Genomic DNA, 15812 nt, shown 5'->3' on the forward strand with positions numbered 1-15812 from the left:
GATTATCTGAATAATATAGAAGAGACATTACCTCTTTCTTAACACAGGTGCCCTTTTCCCTGCCGTAGCTGGATACTTCAGGTGAATAAATTTATGACACAAATTAATTAAATAATTGCCCCTATCTTCTGCTTTATTACGTGTATGTGACTACGAGTGGAATGAAGAGACTTCACATGGAATCTTTTCAACAATAATAATAATAGGTTTCAACACCAGACAGATTTTTTTTTTTTTTTGTAATCAGTAGCTTCATGACTTAGCACGCACTGACTCTAGCCCTTGCTTTGTCCAGACTGGTGTTCTGGTCGTGAAGATGACTTCCCAATTCTCGTAAGAACTGACTCAGCATTTCACAAATACTCTTGGTCAGAAGTGTTGCAAGAATTACAATGGCCTTTGACATTTTGGCAAACAGCAAGGGGGATGCGAGAAGTCTGAGTGCCGGCCTGCTTTCAGTGAGTCTGGGCAGGTAGAGGTGCTTCCCTGGACTTACATCAGTAAGAATGAATACGATGCCAGTGCTCAGAAACCACAGCATCCCATCTAAGAAGCTCTATTTTGCTCTGCCGCTGTGCCTACAGCCAGTGAATTATTTCCTGGATGATAAATGTTCTGGTTCAAGCAGGAAATACTGGAGTTAGCCCTCTTAAACCAACTTGATAAAAAAGTTAAAAAGTCAGCTTGCAGCTCTCAGATGATCCTGTTCCTAGACTCATGCTTAATTTTAGATACGTGGTCCTGTCCTTGCTCAGTGAGAGAGTCATCTAAGTCCTTTTGATAAACGGTGGTGTGGGAGAAAGGCAGAGGATGTCTGCATGACAGGGTGACCCAGGTCAGCAAATTAATGTTCCTCCTTGGGGCCAGAGCTGGCCAGAAGGACTGGCTCTGACCTTGATGGCTTTACACTGGAGGCCAGCAGAGGTGGTCCAACAAGGAGAAAAAAGAGAAGAAACCATGGCAATTTTGATAGGGTTATTGGATGCAGTCACCTCCTTGTTGAAACCATCCAAGAGACTGGATGACTGTCTTAAATTTTCAAACGTTTGTAGATGTCAGGTAAATACATCCCGAAGTGCAGTAACCTTTGGTTAAGATTTCCTTCCTGATTCCTTACACCTGTGCAGTGCTGTCACCTTTCCAAACTGCTTACACCAAACTGCAGTCACCCTCTGGCTCCAGCCAGTATTTTCTCCCATTTTTCTTCAGAAAAAAAAATTAAGGACGGGTTAAATGATGTTAAATTGTCTTGGAAAATCAGCTCCCCACCGTTTTGTAGAATGGATGGGAGTAGGTGGTAGCAGCGGGGAGGGAGGTGCAGTAAACGGTACGGGGTCTGATCAGCACCAGCCACATGAATAGCAAGACCCTAGGCAAAATGAAAATGCGAGCTTCTTGTTGAAAAATTACTAAAAATTTTGAGACAGTGACGGTAGAATATTAAACCAGGCATGTCTTCTATCACTGTCCCCATCACATGCCCAAAGGGTCTGGAGTAACACAAAGAGAGTTCTAATCCTGACTCTGCCTTTTCCCAATGTATAACTTTGGGCAAGTGTTTCACACTCTTTGACTCAAGGTTCTTCATCTGTAAAATGATCCTAAGACTATCTCCCTCGGTTTTAGAATGTTAAAGGAAACAATGAATGCAAAGAGCAAACTGAATTGTATTGTGTAGTGAGCCTCCGATAGACTGACAGTGATGATAATGACGTTAACAATAATGGGATGAACACGGAGGGAGAGGCAGGGAACAGGGCTTGGTCTGGGGGCCCCGCAGCATCCCCGCTCCTCCCCGGCTGCACCCCTACCTCAGTGGGCTGCCAGTTGCCGGCTCCCACCTGCAGGCCTCAGAGGACACCATCTGGAACTGGCATTTGACACCACTCATGGCATGGAGAAGACCAGAAAGCGAGGTCGGAGGATGCTCCAGCGGTCCCCTCCTTGACGAGAGCATGTGTTTCCATTTACAACAGGCGCGTTCCTCTAGAATCCCAGTCCCTTACCATGCTCCCAAATTTCCTGAGGGCCTTGTGCTTGACCTCCACACCTGGTCTGTGGCGCTGGCTTCCCGCTGCTGCCGCTGCCCGCCCGCCAGTCTGCCCGTCCACCCCCTTGTTGACCTCCCGAGGGCCAGACCGCGTAGCGTGTGTGCCCTGTGGCCTTCTCGTCTCTACACTCTCTCTGACCCGACACCATGACGTCTGTATTTGCCCCCGGGCCACCTGATGACTCTCTGCAGCCCTTTGCATCAGTTGAACACTCTCCAGTTTTGGCTGTTTGCCCAGAAGAGTGACCCTAAGATGCTCGGGGCCTGTCCACCGATGTCCCGTGACACACTGGCAGAATAGAGTCCATTTACTGGCCCAGCCTATCCCTCCTCTCCCTGTGGTCTCACTAGGAGTGGGGTTGCTGGATCATATGGTAAGTCTATTGTTAGTTTTTTAAGGAATCCCCATACTGTTTTCCATAATGGGTGCACTAAACTACATTGAATTAAAAAAAAAAAAAAAAAAGAAAGAAGAAAAGAGAAAAAGAACGTCTAGTGGAAACTCCACCTGCCTTGATTTGGGTGGGGCCCAAGCACACGATTCATTCAGTCTAATCACCCACAGTATCTGCCACTCTGATTCCATCAAGGACACTGAAGAGGGTTGTTCCCCCTCAAATGAGCCGTTCTCCCTTTCCCATCCTTGTGGGACTGCAGAACGGTTGGGGCATTCTTTCCTTTGGGGTCAGCAAGAGTTCTCCATGAACATGCCTCTTTGTTCTTTATGGTTTGATTATATTCTTAAAAAAAAAAAATCACGTGGGGCTGAGTGCAGAGTTGGGATTATATATGAATTGACAATCCTTAATACCAAACCATTTATTTTTCGTTTGGTAGGTATTATGGCAGTGAGCCAACTGCAGTGAAAAGATGAATGGTCAATCTACCTGTATTTTTGCCGTGCTTAACACTGTGCCGGAGCAGAGTATGCTGCTCTCCCTCACCGATAGGTGCTTCCCGTCTAGCTGATGTGACCCAGCGTGCTTTAAAATGCTAGAAAATGATTCCAGTGCAAAGGCTTTTCTGACAAGATCAGTGGTAGTTACAGTGTGGTCTGGGTGACCTGACAGTTCCCAGGTATCTCTGAGCAGTCCACAATCTCAGGATCCCTCACGAAAGTGACAATGTAAAAATAATTTCACTTCACTCGTATCAGCAGCATTTGATACAATGATGACTCCCTCCTTCTTGAGACACTTGCTTCACTGGCTGGGGCTTCCCCTTCTTGTTTCTTCTTCAACCTCACAGGCTCCTTCTTTTCTGTTCCTTCTCATATGCCGGACTGCCACACGCTGGGGTGCCCCTCAGCTCTGGGCTGGGGGAGGTCTTCCATTCCTTGGGGTTCTCGCTCCAGTTTCCTCTTCAACCAGCTCTGCGTCCTGGGAGGCTGACCTTTGTGGATTACGTCAGGATTTCAGCGCTTGTTATGAGTTGAATTGTATTCCCTTAAAGTTCACATGTCGGAGTCCTAACCCTGCAGTATCTCAGAATGTGACCTTACTTGGAAATAAGATTCCCTGCAGATGTAAATAGTTAAAACGAAGTCATCCTAGGCTCGAGGGGTCTCTTAATCCAGGGTGACTGATGCCCTAATAAAAAGGGGACATTTAGACACAGCCATACACAGGTACAATGCCTCCCATACACAGGGACAATGCCATGTGGCTATCAAGACGGAAGTCAGGATGATGCAACTACAAGCCAAAGCACAAAAAATTGTCATCATGCGCCCAGAAGCTAGGAAAGGGGCATGGAGTGGATTCTCTCTCAGTTCTTAGAAGGAGCCAGTCCTGCCTTGATCTCGGACTTCTAGCTTCTAGAACTATGAGACAATACATCTCTGTTATTTAAGCCACTCAGGATATGGTACTTTGTAACAACAATCCCGGCAAACTAACGCAGAGTCTCTTGTGTCTGGTTGGATTCGGCCAGCGGGCATCTGGCAGGAGACTAGAGGGAGGCTGGAGGGTGGGTCAGGCCATGCTGTCCCTTGGCCTCTCCTCTGTGAGTTGGCTTTGGGTCAGTTGTGGATTCTGGTGCTCATCTCCCAGTGACCTGCTCTGCATGACTCTCCTGTGCGTTCTGGCCATCTCTTTCTTCCCTCCTTGCCTTCAGGCAAAGGACTGTGTTATAGGGTCCCCACACCAGCCTTTTCTAGGATGGAGTGACTATACTTTTGCTAGCCCTGAGTGCCTTTTGCTTACCCTACACCTTCCTACCTTTGAAATCTATTCCTTTGCAAATAAACCATCAACTTACCCTAAATTTGAGCATGTTATCTCTTTGGTGTTAAGGCACTGACTCATACAGATCTCTTTTCTACATATATACTCACTCCCTTGATCATCTCCTCCCTGTACAGGGCTGCAAATACTGCCTCTATTCTAGACCTCTCCATTGAATTCCAGACTTTTCTTCATTGCCCACTTGTTATTTCTCCTTAGTTGTTTAATTGGCATCATAAATCCTTACATATTCAAAATCAAATTATTGATATTGTCCCACAAACTTGCTCCTCTTACAATGTTTCCCATTTCAGTAAATGGTACCCCCCATTATTCTAGTGGCTCAGGACAAAAACCTTAGAGTAACATAGGTTTTCTCCAACGTTATGTCTTTAAAATCACACATTCAATAGATTAGGAAATCCTCCTGAGTCTACTCCTCTTGAGTCTAAAAAAAAATCCAGTATGGCAAAACTGGAACCCTTGTGTAGTGCTGGTGCATATGTAAAATGGTGCTGTGAAAAACATAGAACTACCATATGCTAGAGAAATTTCACTTGTATATATCAAAAAGAATTGAAATCAGGGACTTGAACAGATATTTGTACACCAATGTTCATAGCATAATTAGTCACAATAGCCAGAAGGCAGAAACAACCCAAGTGTTCATCAACAACAGAAAACAGATAAACAAAATGTGGTATATACATGCAATGGAATATTATTCAGCCATAAAAAAGAATGCAATTTTGATACATGCTAAAACATGAATGAACATGGAAAATATTACACTTGGTGAAATAAACCAGACACAGAGGACAAGTCTGATCTGGCTTATATGAAGTTTCCTAGGAAAGGAAAATTCATGGAGGCAGAAAGCAGAAAGAAGGTTTTCAGGGGCTGAGACGGGGGGGAAAAGAGACAGATAATTGTTTACTGGGTCCAGAGTTATTGTTGGGGATAATGAAAATGTTTTGGGTAGAGATAGCGATGGTGGTTACACAACATTGTGAATGTATGCAATGCCACTCAATTGCATACTGATGAATGGTTAAAGTGATAAATAGTGTGGTATGTATATTTTACCACAATGAAAATAAATACAAATACACATACCCGGGATTTGAATGCTTCTCATCACCTTACTAATACCATCTCTGTCCCAGCTACCATCGCGTCTCAAAGGGATTGTTACAGTAACCTCCTCACGGCTCCCTCTGCTTGCATGCTTGCTCTCCTACCTTCCAGGAGCTTCCCATCTCTTTCAGTGTAAAAGTCAGAATCCTCACACCAGCCGACAAGGCTCTCGTGGTGGGATCCGAGACACCTCCAGGTCTCACCTCCTTTCATTCTCCCCTCCTCGATCTGCCCTGGCCATGCTGGACTCCTTTCTGCTCCTTGAACACACCTACTATGTGCCCCTCTAGAGGTCCCTGCTCACCATTCATCTTGTCACTAAGGGCTTCCCTGACACCCTCCAGGAAATAGTACTCTAATTCTGCTCCAGCACACCCTGGCCTCATTTCTTGCTCTATTTTTCTTCATAAGAATAAGCACATAGAACATATAGTCTTGCCTACTTGCTTATTGCCTTCATTTCTCTCCCCACCATCCTTGAAGGTAGGGGCTTTGTTCACTGGTGTCTCCTCTCCGCCTGGAATGATGCTTGGCCCATGACAGGGACTTGATAAATATTTGTGAAATGAACAACTGAAGGCAAAAATCTATGCTTCTGTTACCCCAGGATAAATAATAAATATAATTAATGAAAATTTAAACATTTCCTCATTGTCTTCTATTTCTGACATTTAGTCTATCATTTTTTTTATCAGTTTTTTTTTTCTTCTTTTCTTTCCAGGGCAAGTAGGAGCACATGGAGGAGGTTAAGACCTAGAGCCTGGAGGCAAACTCTGTCTCACTCTACCTTGTATGTCCTCCTTACCTCTCCAGCCTCACAGCTTGTTTTCCCCCAGTCATCATTCTGGACCCCAGCCAGACTGGATTCTACCTAAATTGCCTCCATCTAGAGCACTGAGCTCTCCCGGCCCTGGCCCTTTACTCAGCTTATTTACTCAGGGTTCTCTAGAGAAACAGAATGTGTGTGTATGTGTTTGTAAAAAGAGATCTGTTATTAAGAATTGGCCCCTATGATCATGGGCATTGAGAAATCCCAAGACAGACAGTTAGCAAGCTGGAGACCCCTGGGGGCCAGTAGTGTGTGTTTCAGTCTGATAGCCAAAGTCTTGAGACCCAGGAAGAGTCCAAAAGCATAATAAGAGTGTTGTCCCAGCTCAAACAGTCAGGGAGGGGGAATTCACTCTGTAGGGGCAGCCTTTTTGTTCTATTCAGGTCTTCAGTGGATTGAATGAAGCCATCCACTAGGGAGGGGGATCTCCTGTACTCAGTCCCCTGATTCAGATGTCAATCTCATCCGAAGGCACCCTTGAAGACACACCCACAACAATGTTTGATCAACTTTCTGAGCACCCCGTGGCCCAGTCAGGTTGACACACAAAAATTAACTATCATACTCAATTTTAGCTCCTTCTTCACCTATTTAACTCTGACTCTTACGTCTCAGCTGAGATGTACTTTTCGGGAAACGGGCTCTGAGCACCTCTGGTCATGAATTCCAGTTGTTCCAGTGTACTCACTCCATGTACTCATGGAGTCTTTCTTCCTGTAATGTTTTGCACCTCTGCACTTGCAGTTGGTTTAGGGAGTGGCCTCTTCTGTTTATGACTGCATTCTAGAGCTTGGCACGATGCCTGGAGCAGAGGACAGGCTCTAGAATATTTTTTTTCTGACTGGGTCAATGAACAATTGTCCACTGACGGCTTGGAATCCTTTCCACTGAGAACATGAGCAAGGGATGCTGAGTAAAGGAAAAGGAAAGGGGTAGTGAGGCTGCTTCATGTGAGAGGATCCTGTAAACTCTAAGGCAAGATGGGAGGGAGGGTTGCAGTTACGTGGCAGTTGTGAGCAGCCATGACACAGTTCATGGCATTAGGAAAGCTTCTAAGAACCCAGCTTCTGATGGGGCTTTCAGGGCCCCCATATTTTAAAGCTGGCTTCACTCTTCCATTCCAGCAGCTTCAACATCACAGGTGCTCTGTTAGCAATACAGGCTCTCAGGATCCACCTCAGACTTACTGAATCAAAATCTGCATTTTACTGTGATCGCCCTGGGGACCTGAGAAGCCTGAGAAACTCTGAGCTATTCAACTAAGCCGTTGCATGGATTGGGAGACGTTAATTCACTTCTAGACCAAAACATCTCATTTGTAAAGTAGGGACTGCAACATATGAGGTTGTTTTAACAATCAAATGAGTGGCAGTGCCTGGAATGGAGTAGAGATTCAATAGGTCTGAAGTTTTCTTTCATCAGGGAAGCCGTGGGGGAATGGCAGTGGGCAGAGAGGATCGTTGGCCTCTTTAAATGCTGTTGCAGCCTTGTGTTCCAGCAGTACTGATGTCCTTGGGCTTCTAAGCTTGCTTTTGTTAAGTTCCCAGTGAACTATATGCACAGAACATGATCTGTCCCACCTGGGTTGCCCATATTCTCTGTAGTTTCTTTACTCTGAATGTTGCTTCCTTTTACCTCCTGGGGTCCACTTTGTATGTTTTAATGGATACTTACCAATGTTTATTGTATAGTAATTATGTGTAAAATCCTGAGCTACCTGCTGTTGGAGACTCAGGAGATGAAAAAAATAAGGATTTTGTCCTGGATGAATTAATAATATATTAGACGAGTATAGACACATATAAATTAAGTCAGAAATTGAGAAGTGCTGATCAAGGTGCTAAGAAAGTTAGATGGAAACATTTCTTATTAGTATATATTTTATGTTTCTGCGGTAGATTGTCTCAATGCATTTCTCATTATTGAAATAAATATTTAATAAAAGATACCTTGGCTCACCCTACAGAATTAATGTTCCCTTTTTACTGTGCCTTTGTTTTGAGCAAGATTTATTCTCTTTCATGTTGGAAAAAAATTGGGATTAATACGCTCTTTCTGAACAGTTCAATTTAATTACTACTTTAAAATTCAAAGAGAAACATCATTAAATATTAATAGGCCAATCTGCAAAAACAAATTTCACTGCAAGTTTGGCTTAGGTAAATGGGAATTTGAGAAAGTATGACATTTTTCTAGACCTTCGTTTACTTATTTATAAAAATTTGAATCTTAGGATTATGATTCCTAAAAATTCTATAGGTCTATGCTGGTGGTCATAAAGAAAAAGAGCTAAAAAAGCCACGCAGGTGGTATCAGTGAGGGACGTGGTCTGGTATGATACACAGGCAGCGGGGAGTGACAGGGACTGTGGCGAGGTGTAGAGACCTGTTTTGTGCAAGAGGACTTGACTTAGGTCAAGCTGAATGTGACATGTAGGATGTCTGGAACGGCTTTTTCGGAAGGAATTAGAAATTTATATTTTTTTATATGAAGGATCCTATTTTAAAAATATTTTTCGTGATTTTAAACACAATACGTGCCAAACTAAGCATGGCCATGTGCTAAATAAAGCCCCAGGCTTCAAGTGTGCAACTTCTCATCTCTACCAGGGGTCCAGGAGCAGTCAGTCAGCCGTCAGTTGCAATTGACTGAAAGAGTCAACCACAGTCCAGTGGTTCCCAGCCCCGCCAAAGCATTAGGCTCATTTGGAACACATTTCACAACCAGCAGGGTCTGCACTCCCGCCTGTAGAGATTCTGATCCAATCAGTCCTGGGGCGATGGCTGATGTTAGCAGGCCTTAAAATTGCATAGGCGATTCTAATGTGCAGCTCGTTTGAGAACTGCTGTCTCAAGGAAACGGTTCCATCTCCACCAGGGATGCCCATGACCCCTGGGGGTCCCCAGGGCTGTGTGAAGCCTTCTTCCAGCTTTGTCATCATTCCAGAGCCTCTACTGGTGACCAGAGACTATGAAGAAGTTACAAATCTCTTCTCTTTTCAAGAATGTCATTGACTTTGGCTCAAGAGCAATTGGCAGCCACTCTGCTCCCAGCCTCATTCCAGACTCCATTGTTTCGACTTCACATCTTTCTATCAGCTGCAGAGTGGGAAGGGGAGATTCAGGAAAGACATCCTCTTGCTATTTTTCAATCTGATGCTGCCTGAACAATATTCATAACAACCCCGGTGGCAAATCTCTCATTTACTGTCACAGGTTTTCTACTGTTTTGGTGTACATTTTATGTTTTACTCCCTCTAAGAATTGAAGACAAATTCAATTCAGCAAGAGAGAAGATCCAGGGAATACGGCAAATAATAATTCCTGCCAAGCACGCGTATTTAGCACCTGCATGTTGGGGAAACATTCAAATTGGTTTGCTTTGTATATGCTGTAAAAGTGCTCCCTGGAGCTGAGGAACTCTCCTTTGGATTTACTTGTTATTTATGTATTTATTTGATTTTGAAAATGTAGGCAACAGGCGAATTAGGTTAGGTTGCAAGGTCTCTGGGTGCAGCCACGAGATTTCAGAACGTCTCATTTGGTCTGGATCTCGTATTGGAGTCAGGCTCGGGTTATTAATCTGTAGACCTGGGGCCGGATGGATTATATTAAAGTAAGACTTTGTACACTTTCATATAACTCACTTTTGTCATGCAACATTATGTTTCTCAGTGGCTAAAGTTTCACAAATGGCTCATAAATATTTTGTGAATGAAGGTTTGGGGATGATAGTTTGTCATAGCCAGGATGAATTGATGTGAGAGATAGACGGGAGAAAAAGTGAGCTGCAGAAATTTCATTGCTCCTACACATCTTGGAGAACTGATTTAGAGGCCTGTGTAGTTTCTCCTTAATTACTTCAGAGATGGTTTTGGAAAATGCAACTCTAAATGGAGCGCAGGATGATTTATGGCATTATTTTATGAGATGGAATTAAAAATTCAAACCAGAATGTGTAACTGTGGCAGCAGGGGGCTACTCATTAAGCGGCAGTGAACGCTGCCATTCATTTGAGTGTACCTGCTGGGGGAGAAACACGTGGGTACCTGCCTGTTCGACTGGGCTCAGTGGGATGGACTGAGAGATTCCGAGATCAGTGATTGGAGAGAAATTCATTGTGAGGAATTAGGAGAAACTCCCCACTTTCTGAAATGAGAACAGCTGGTAACTGACACTGTGCGGGAGAGTCTGGGAATTCCATGAGGTCTGGAATCCAGACACACAGCCCTGCAACTTTAGACCCCGAGGCTCAGCTGGCTTCCTTATCTGCTGAATGGGGTTACTGACAACCACAGGCTGTTCTGTAAGGATGAAATAAAGTCATATGTTGGAGAAGCCACTGGTGAACTAGATAATGGAATGAACATACCAGGTCTAGTGTGTGATTCTAAAATCTCCAAGGAAACTGTCTCAGGATCTTTTCACACATTGTTAGTACGCAGCAGAGCAACTTGTGTAGAGTCGCTACACAAGTCAGAGGTATACCTAGAGGGTATGCCCGGCACCAGGAAGAACCCAACTTTGAGAAAATTCTCTGGCTTTTGTCCACTAGCATCCATTTACCCTTCAAGGAGCTCTGGCTATGTGTGCCGACTACTTTGTTGGATGGGTACTCACAGTCTGCTTAGATGTGCAAAGAAGATGCAATTTCTTTTATCACATTTACAACTGATCTGCTTTTCCTTATGATCACTCCCCCTGCTAAGTTGTGGGGACAAATCAAATCTGATACAATAATTGAAACCATTCCTTTAGGTTTCCCAGCCTATAGGTAAAAATGGTTAAGTCTCCTAATTTCCATAATTTGCTCTCCAACAACCCCCCAGAAATGGCTTATGTGATCTTGAGATAGTAGAATGATGGGGTTCTAAGCCCAGGCAGAATCCTGTGGCTCCTCTGCTCTCTGAGTGTGATGTCCTGCTCTGTCTGGTGCCTCCCAGCATTTCTGGTCACCATAACTTGGGATGTGTTTGCTCTTGCCCTGTTGGGCTCAGCAGCCCTCCTCTGCAACTTGGCCTCTCTTTGTTCTTTGTGGTCCTCTTTGGTCTCAGCTATGTTCCTTTTCCACTCCTGGCCCTGTCCTGACGTGGGGCCCCGTCTCCCTTCATTATCAGAGAGGACTGTTGTTTCTCATCTCAAATTCTTTGCAGTCACCCCTTGTGAACTGGCAGGAGATTCTAGGTCTTGCCTACATCTCACCAGCAGCAAAGGAGGCTCAAGAAAGTTACACACTGGCCATTCCTCTGATGTTGGGGTTATTAATGACCTTTGATGTCACCACCTCTCCTCACCTACTTCTCATCAGCTTGGTGCAGTGATATTCTGTAATAGAATCTCTTCTGGAGTTCTTTGCCTGGTTGTCGTGGGTGAAGGGGGCCTCTTAGATACACTGTGGAGGACGGTTCAAAGTCTGAGTTCTTCAGGTTTGGTTCTTGATTTGCAAAAATGCTTTAACTTTTAGAGAAATATTCATCAACAAATCCTGGCTTCAGAGCCTGTTACCTTATGGCAAACTCTTATTTGAAATGACAGAAACAGAAAATTAGCTATTTCTTTTTCTTTCTATTATAACAATTCAAATATACCCCCCCTCCCAGGCTGTGTATCAGACACCCTTCTGGGTACCACAGATGCTGTTATAAAGGAAATGGATGGAATTTCTGCTTCCAAGGAGCTGTCATTCTGGAGAAGAAGTGATAGATAATAAACCAAATTAATAAGTAAAATAAATATATAAGGTGATGATATGAGGTATGAAAGAAAATAAAGCCAGAGAGGATGCTGGCAAGTGCTAGACGTGGAGTGCTGGGTTTCACTTTAAAAGTGACATCTGAACACGGCCTGACATAAGCTAGAAAGCAAGCCATATGGATTAACAGGGAGAAGGTCATGCTAGAGAAGGTCATATAAAAATTAGAAGTAGAAAGGCGTGTTAATATATTTCAAAATATCCCTGCTACGTTTGTCATCACCAATCCCAAAAAACAATGCTTCATTTTAGGCAGAAATATCCAGACTGAATATTATCGACAAATTATACTTCTTAAAGTATCACAAAGATGATACCACATCCCTGTTCAGAAATCTTTGGAGAATCTTCATTATGTGTATGACGGAGCCATTCATTTATTCATGCAGAATATCATAAGTGCTGGGGATAAAAAATGAATATAATGTGGTCCCTGTTTCCAGAAGCTCTTGATCAATTAGGGAGGATAGACTTAATTATAAGAGCATGCAGTGAGATCAATGCCAGAAAGTGCGTGGGGTCTTTTGGAAAGAGACGAGGCACTTACCATGCTCCAGGTGGGAGTGGCAGGTCAGGAGAGATCTGAGCTGAGTCTTAAAGATTCGTAGAAGCTATGCCACGGGGGGGGGGGGCAATCTGAGAAGGGGCAGCATCAGTTAGTACATGCAGGTGAACTAAAATTGCCTCAAAGCTGCTGGGAGTAAGGTGCGGGGCATACAGTAGAAAGAAATGGGCTGGAGACGTAGACAGATCATGGGAACTCATATTAGGTCCAACTGCATTCACAGGCACATCTTCTGTGCCAGGGTCGTCTCCAGGAGTTCAGCGACTCCAGCTTCGGCTCTACTTAAGCTATCCTGGATGTCAGCAGTGTCCTCCCCTGCTGTCCACTCATACAAAGTGTATTAATCTCTCAAGTCCTGATTCCAGCCTGCCATCACCAGGCAGCCCCCCTTCATTATAGCTGTCCAAGGTGATCGAACAGTATTTGCCACATACCCTTAGTTTCCACTCATTTTAGTTCAGTCGCAGCTGCCTCTTGTCATTTGAATGCCTCATGTACATCTATGTCCCTTTCACAGATATACGTTTGAGGGCACCGACAGCCTGTGTTTCTCCTACGTGGTCCAACAAAGTGGTCTACGAATAGTAGGTGCCTAGTAAGTCCTGGCTGAAAAATGTGTTTTATTCCTTCAGACCTGTGTAGTCATCAGCCACCAGTGGCTGTTAAATTTAAATTAATTAAAATAAAATAAGATTAAAAATTCAGTTTCTCAAACTCATCAGTCACAGTTCAAGTGTTTCATATCCCAAGTGTGGCTAGTGACTACTACACTGGGCAACACAGAGAACACTTCCGTCATTACAGAAAGTTCTATTGGCTATCACTGCCTTCTCTAGAATACTTTTTTTTTAAAAAGGGATTTCCAGATGAGAACCACTTCAGGCCACTTTGAAATCATACTTATAAATTGTCAAAAGAGCACCATTCAATTCTATTTATTGCATGTTATCATATTTGATAAAGCTATGGAAAAAAATGTTATCATTTGACTCCAGATAATTTATTTTCACCAGCTTGGCAATACACAAGGTGTAGATGTCTGTTGAAGAAATAAAAATAGTAGTGATTTATTGATATCTACTCTGTGCCAAGTATTATGTTAATGCTCATATGCTGTATATATTTTATGCTATGCATATACATGTTAATTTAATCTTCTTTAGAACAACCTTTTGAAATGTATATTATTAAAGAAGAAGGAATTGAGGCTATTCTGGTGAAATAACTTGCTTTGGATATACAGCTAGAAGGTGGTAGAGCCAACATACCTACCCAGGACCTGCTGACACAAAAGCCTATCCAGAGAATATTTCACATATATTCCATTCCATATATGTACATATATATGAAGTATATAAATGTGTGTGTGCATACATATGGGCGTGTGTGTGTGTGTGTGTGTGTGTATATATATATATATATATTTATAATTTGTCAACATCAGCCACTTAGATCTAAGAAATGTTACCATTTTCTATATTTGCTACTTTTTATAAAATAGAGACGTACAGATTTAAAGCCATATTTAACTCTTCCCAAATTCCATTCCATAACTACTGTCCTGACGTTAGCTTGTGTATTACCATCCAGGGTTTGGTATTTTTGTATGTATACACGTACCTAAAAATAGTATATACATTGCTTTGAGTATCTTTGATTTTAAAAAACAGGAGTGTAGTGTCCCGCAATTTACATTTCATTCAATATTTTATTTCAAGCTTAATTCCAGCAGATGCAGTGACTTTGAGCCACTTCTCTCCACGGTTCTGTACGTGGCCACTGTGTGAATATAGGAGAATGTATTTATCTGTTCTCCTATTCATAGTCATTTCTGTTGTTCCTCACGGTTCTCTGTTATTACACACAGCGCTGTAGGGAAGAGCTGTCCTTAAGTACACTGCAAACATTTCTCTAGGATATATATCTCAGCAGGGAACGCTTACGTGCAGGGTGCTTGGTTCTATGCATCCATATGTTAGTAGATATAGGTAAATTGTTCTCCAAATGGCAATTTCAATTTACAGTCTTGTTGATGGTGCTTGAAATTTCCCATTTTCACATTATTTCTGTGGTACTTAGAATTTTCAGACTTTTTAATTTTGCCATTCTAATGAGTATGCAATGGTATTTCACCGTGGTTTTAATTTTCATTTCCTTGGTCATAGTAAAGTGAAGCCTATTTTATTATATCTAGTGGTCATTCTTACTTCCTCTTCTGTGACTTGCCAAACCATAAACACTGCCCAAATTTCCATTTGGCGATTGATTTATTTTTCATTTTGATTTGTGAGAGTTCTTCGCATGCTCTGGCTCTTCACCAATCGTTATTTATGTGGCTGCAAATACCTCTCCAGGTTGTCTTTTCTTTGTCTTTTTGTTTTCTTAATAGAAGTTTTTAACTTAAATGTAGCCAGGTTTTTAATTTCCTTTTAATGCTCTTGGTGTCTTAAGATTCTTTTTTTCATATTTCAACGTCATAAAGATAATCTCTAATGTTTTCCTCTAAAAAGTTGTAAAGCTTTACTTTTACATTTAGGACTTTCATTAATTTGGATTTTATTTTTGTGTATCATGAAATATAGGTATCCGATTTTTTGTTGTTGTTGTTGTTATAAGTAACCAACTTGACTATGTAGAGAACTAGGTCTGTCATTTATCAAGTCCCCATGTATGTGTGGGCCTGAGCCTGAGCCTGAGCCTGGTCTCTTCTCTGCCTTTGGTCTCTGTTTATCCCATTGTTTGCAATCTGGTAAATTCTTACAGTGTGCTTACTTGCCGTCTTTATTCTTTGAAACTGGCTTGGCTAGACTTGGCCTTTTTTTTTTAACTTCCCAGTTTTTGGAACAGCCTGACAAGTTTCAGTCTATGCTTTTTTTCATTCTGCTAAACTGTTTCTATCTGGAATCCCACGTTGGTAGTAATAAACTTGAAAACTCCATTTTATGCTGTCTCTGAAAGATAAAAGTCTGTCTCAGGAAATACGTGAGCTAAAATCAGAAGGTTAAATGCATTGTCCATCTAGGCAGGGTCAGAATCACGATGGCAGCCCCACCACACACAGGACGGTGAGCTGAGATCTAGGCAGGAGAACTCATCTAGAGTTTGAGATGCTCAGGGTCTGTGACAATTGGCTGGGTACCTTGGGGGGATGTTAGTTACTCAACAGAAAGCTAACTTGAATACGGTCATCATAACTGGAGGTAACATTGCTCTAGTTACCAGCCATTCCCTGGAAAGAGATCTCCTCTCATTGTA

Source organism: Camelus bactrianus, chromosome 5 (genome assembly GCF_048773025.1).
Source record: "Camelus bactrianus isolate YW-2024 breed Bactrian camel chromosome 5, ASM4877302v1, whole genome shotgun sequence".
NCBI lineage: Eukaryota > Metazoa > Chordata > Mammalia > Artiodactyla > Camelidae > Camelus > Camelus bactrianus.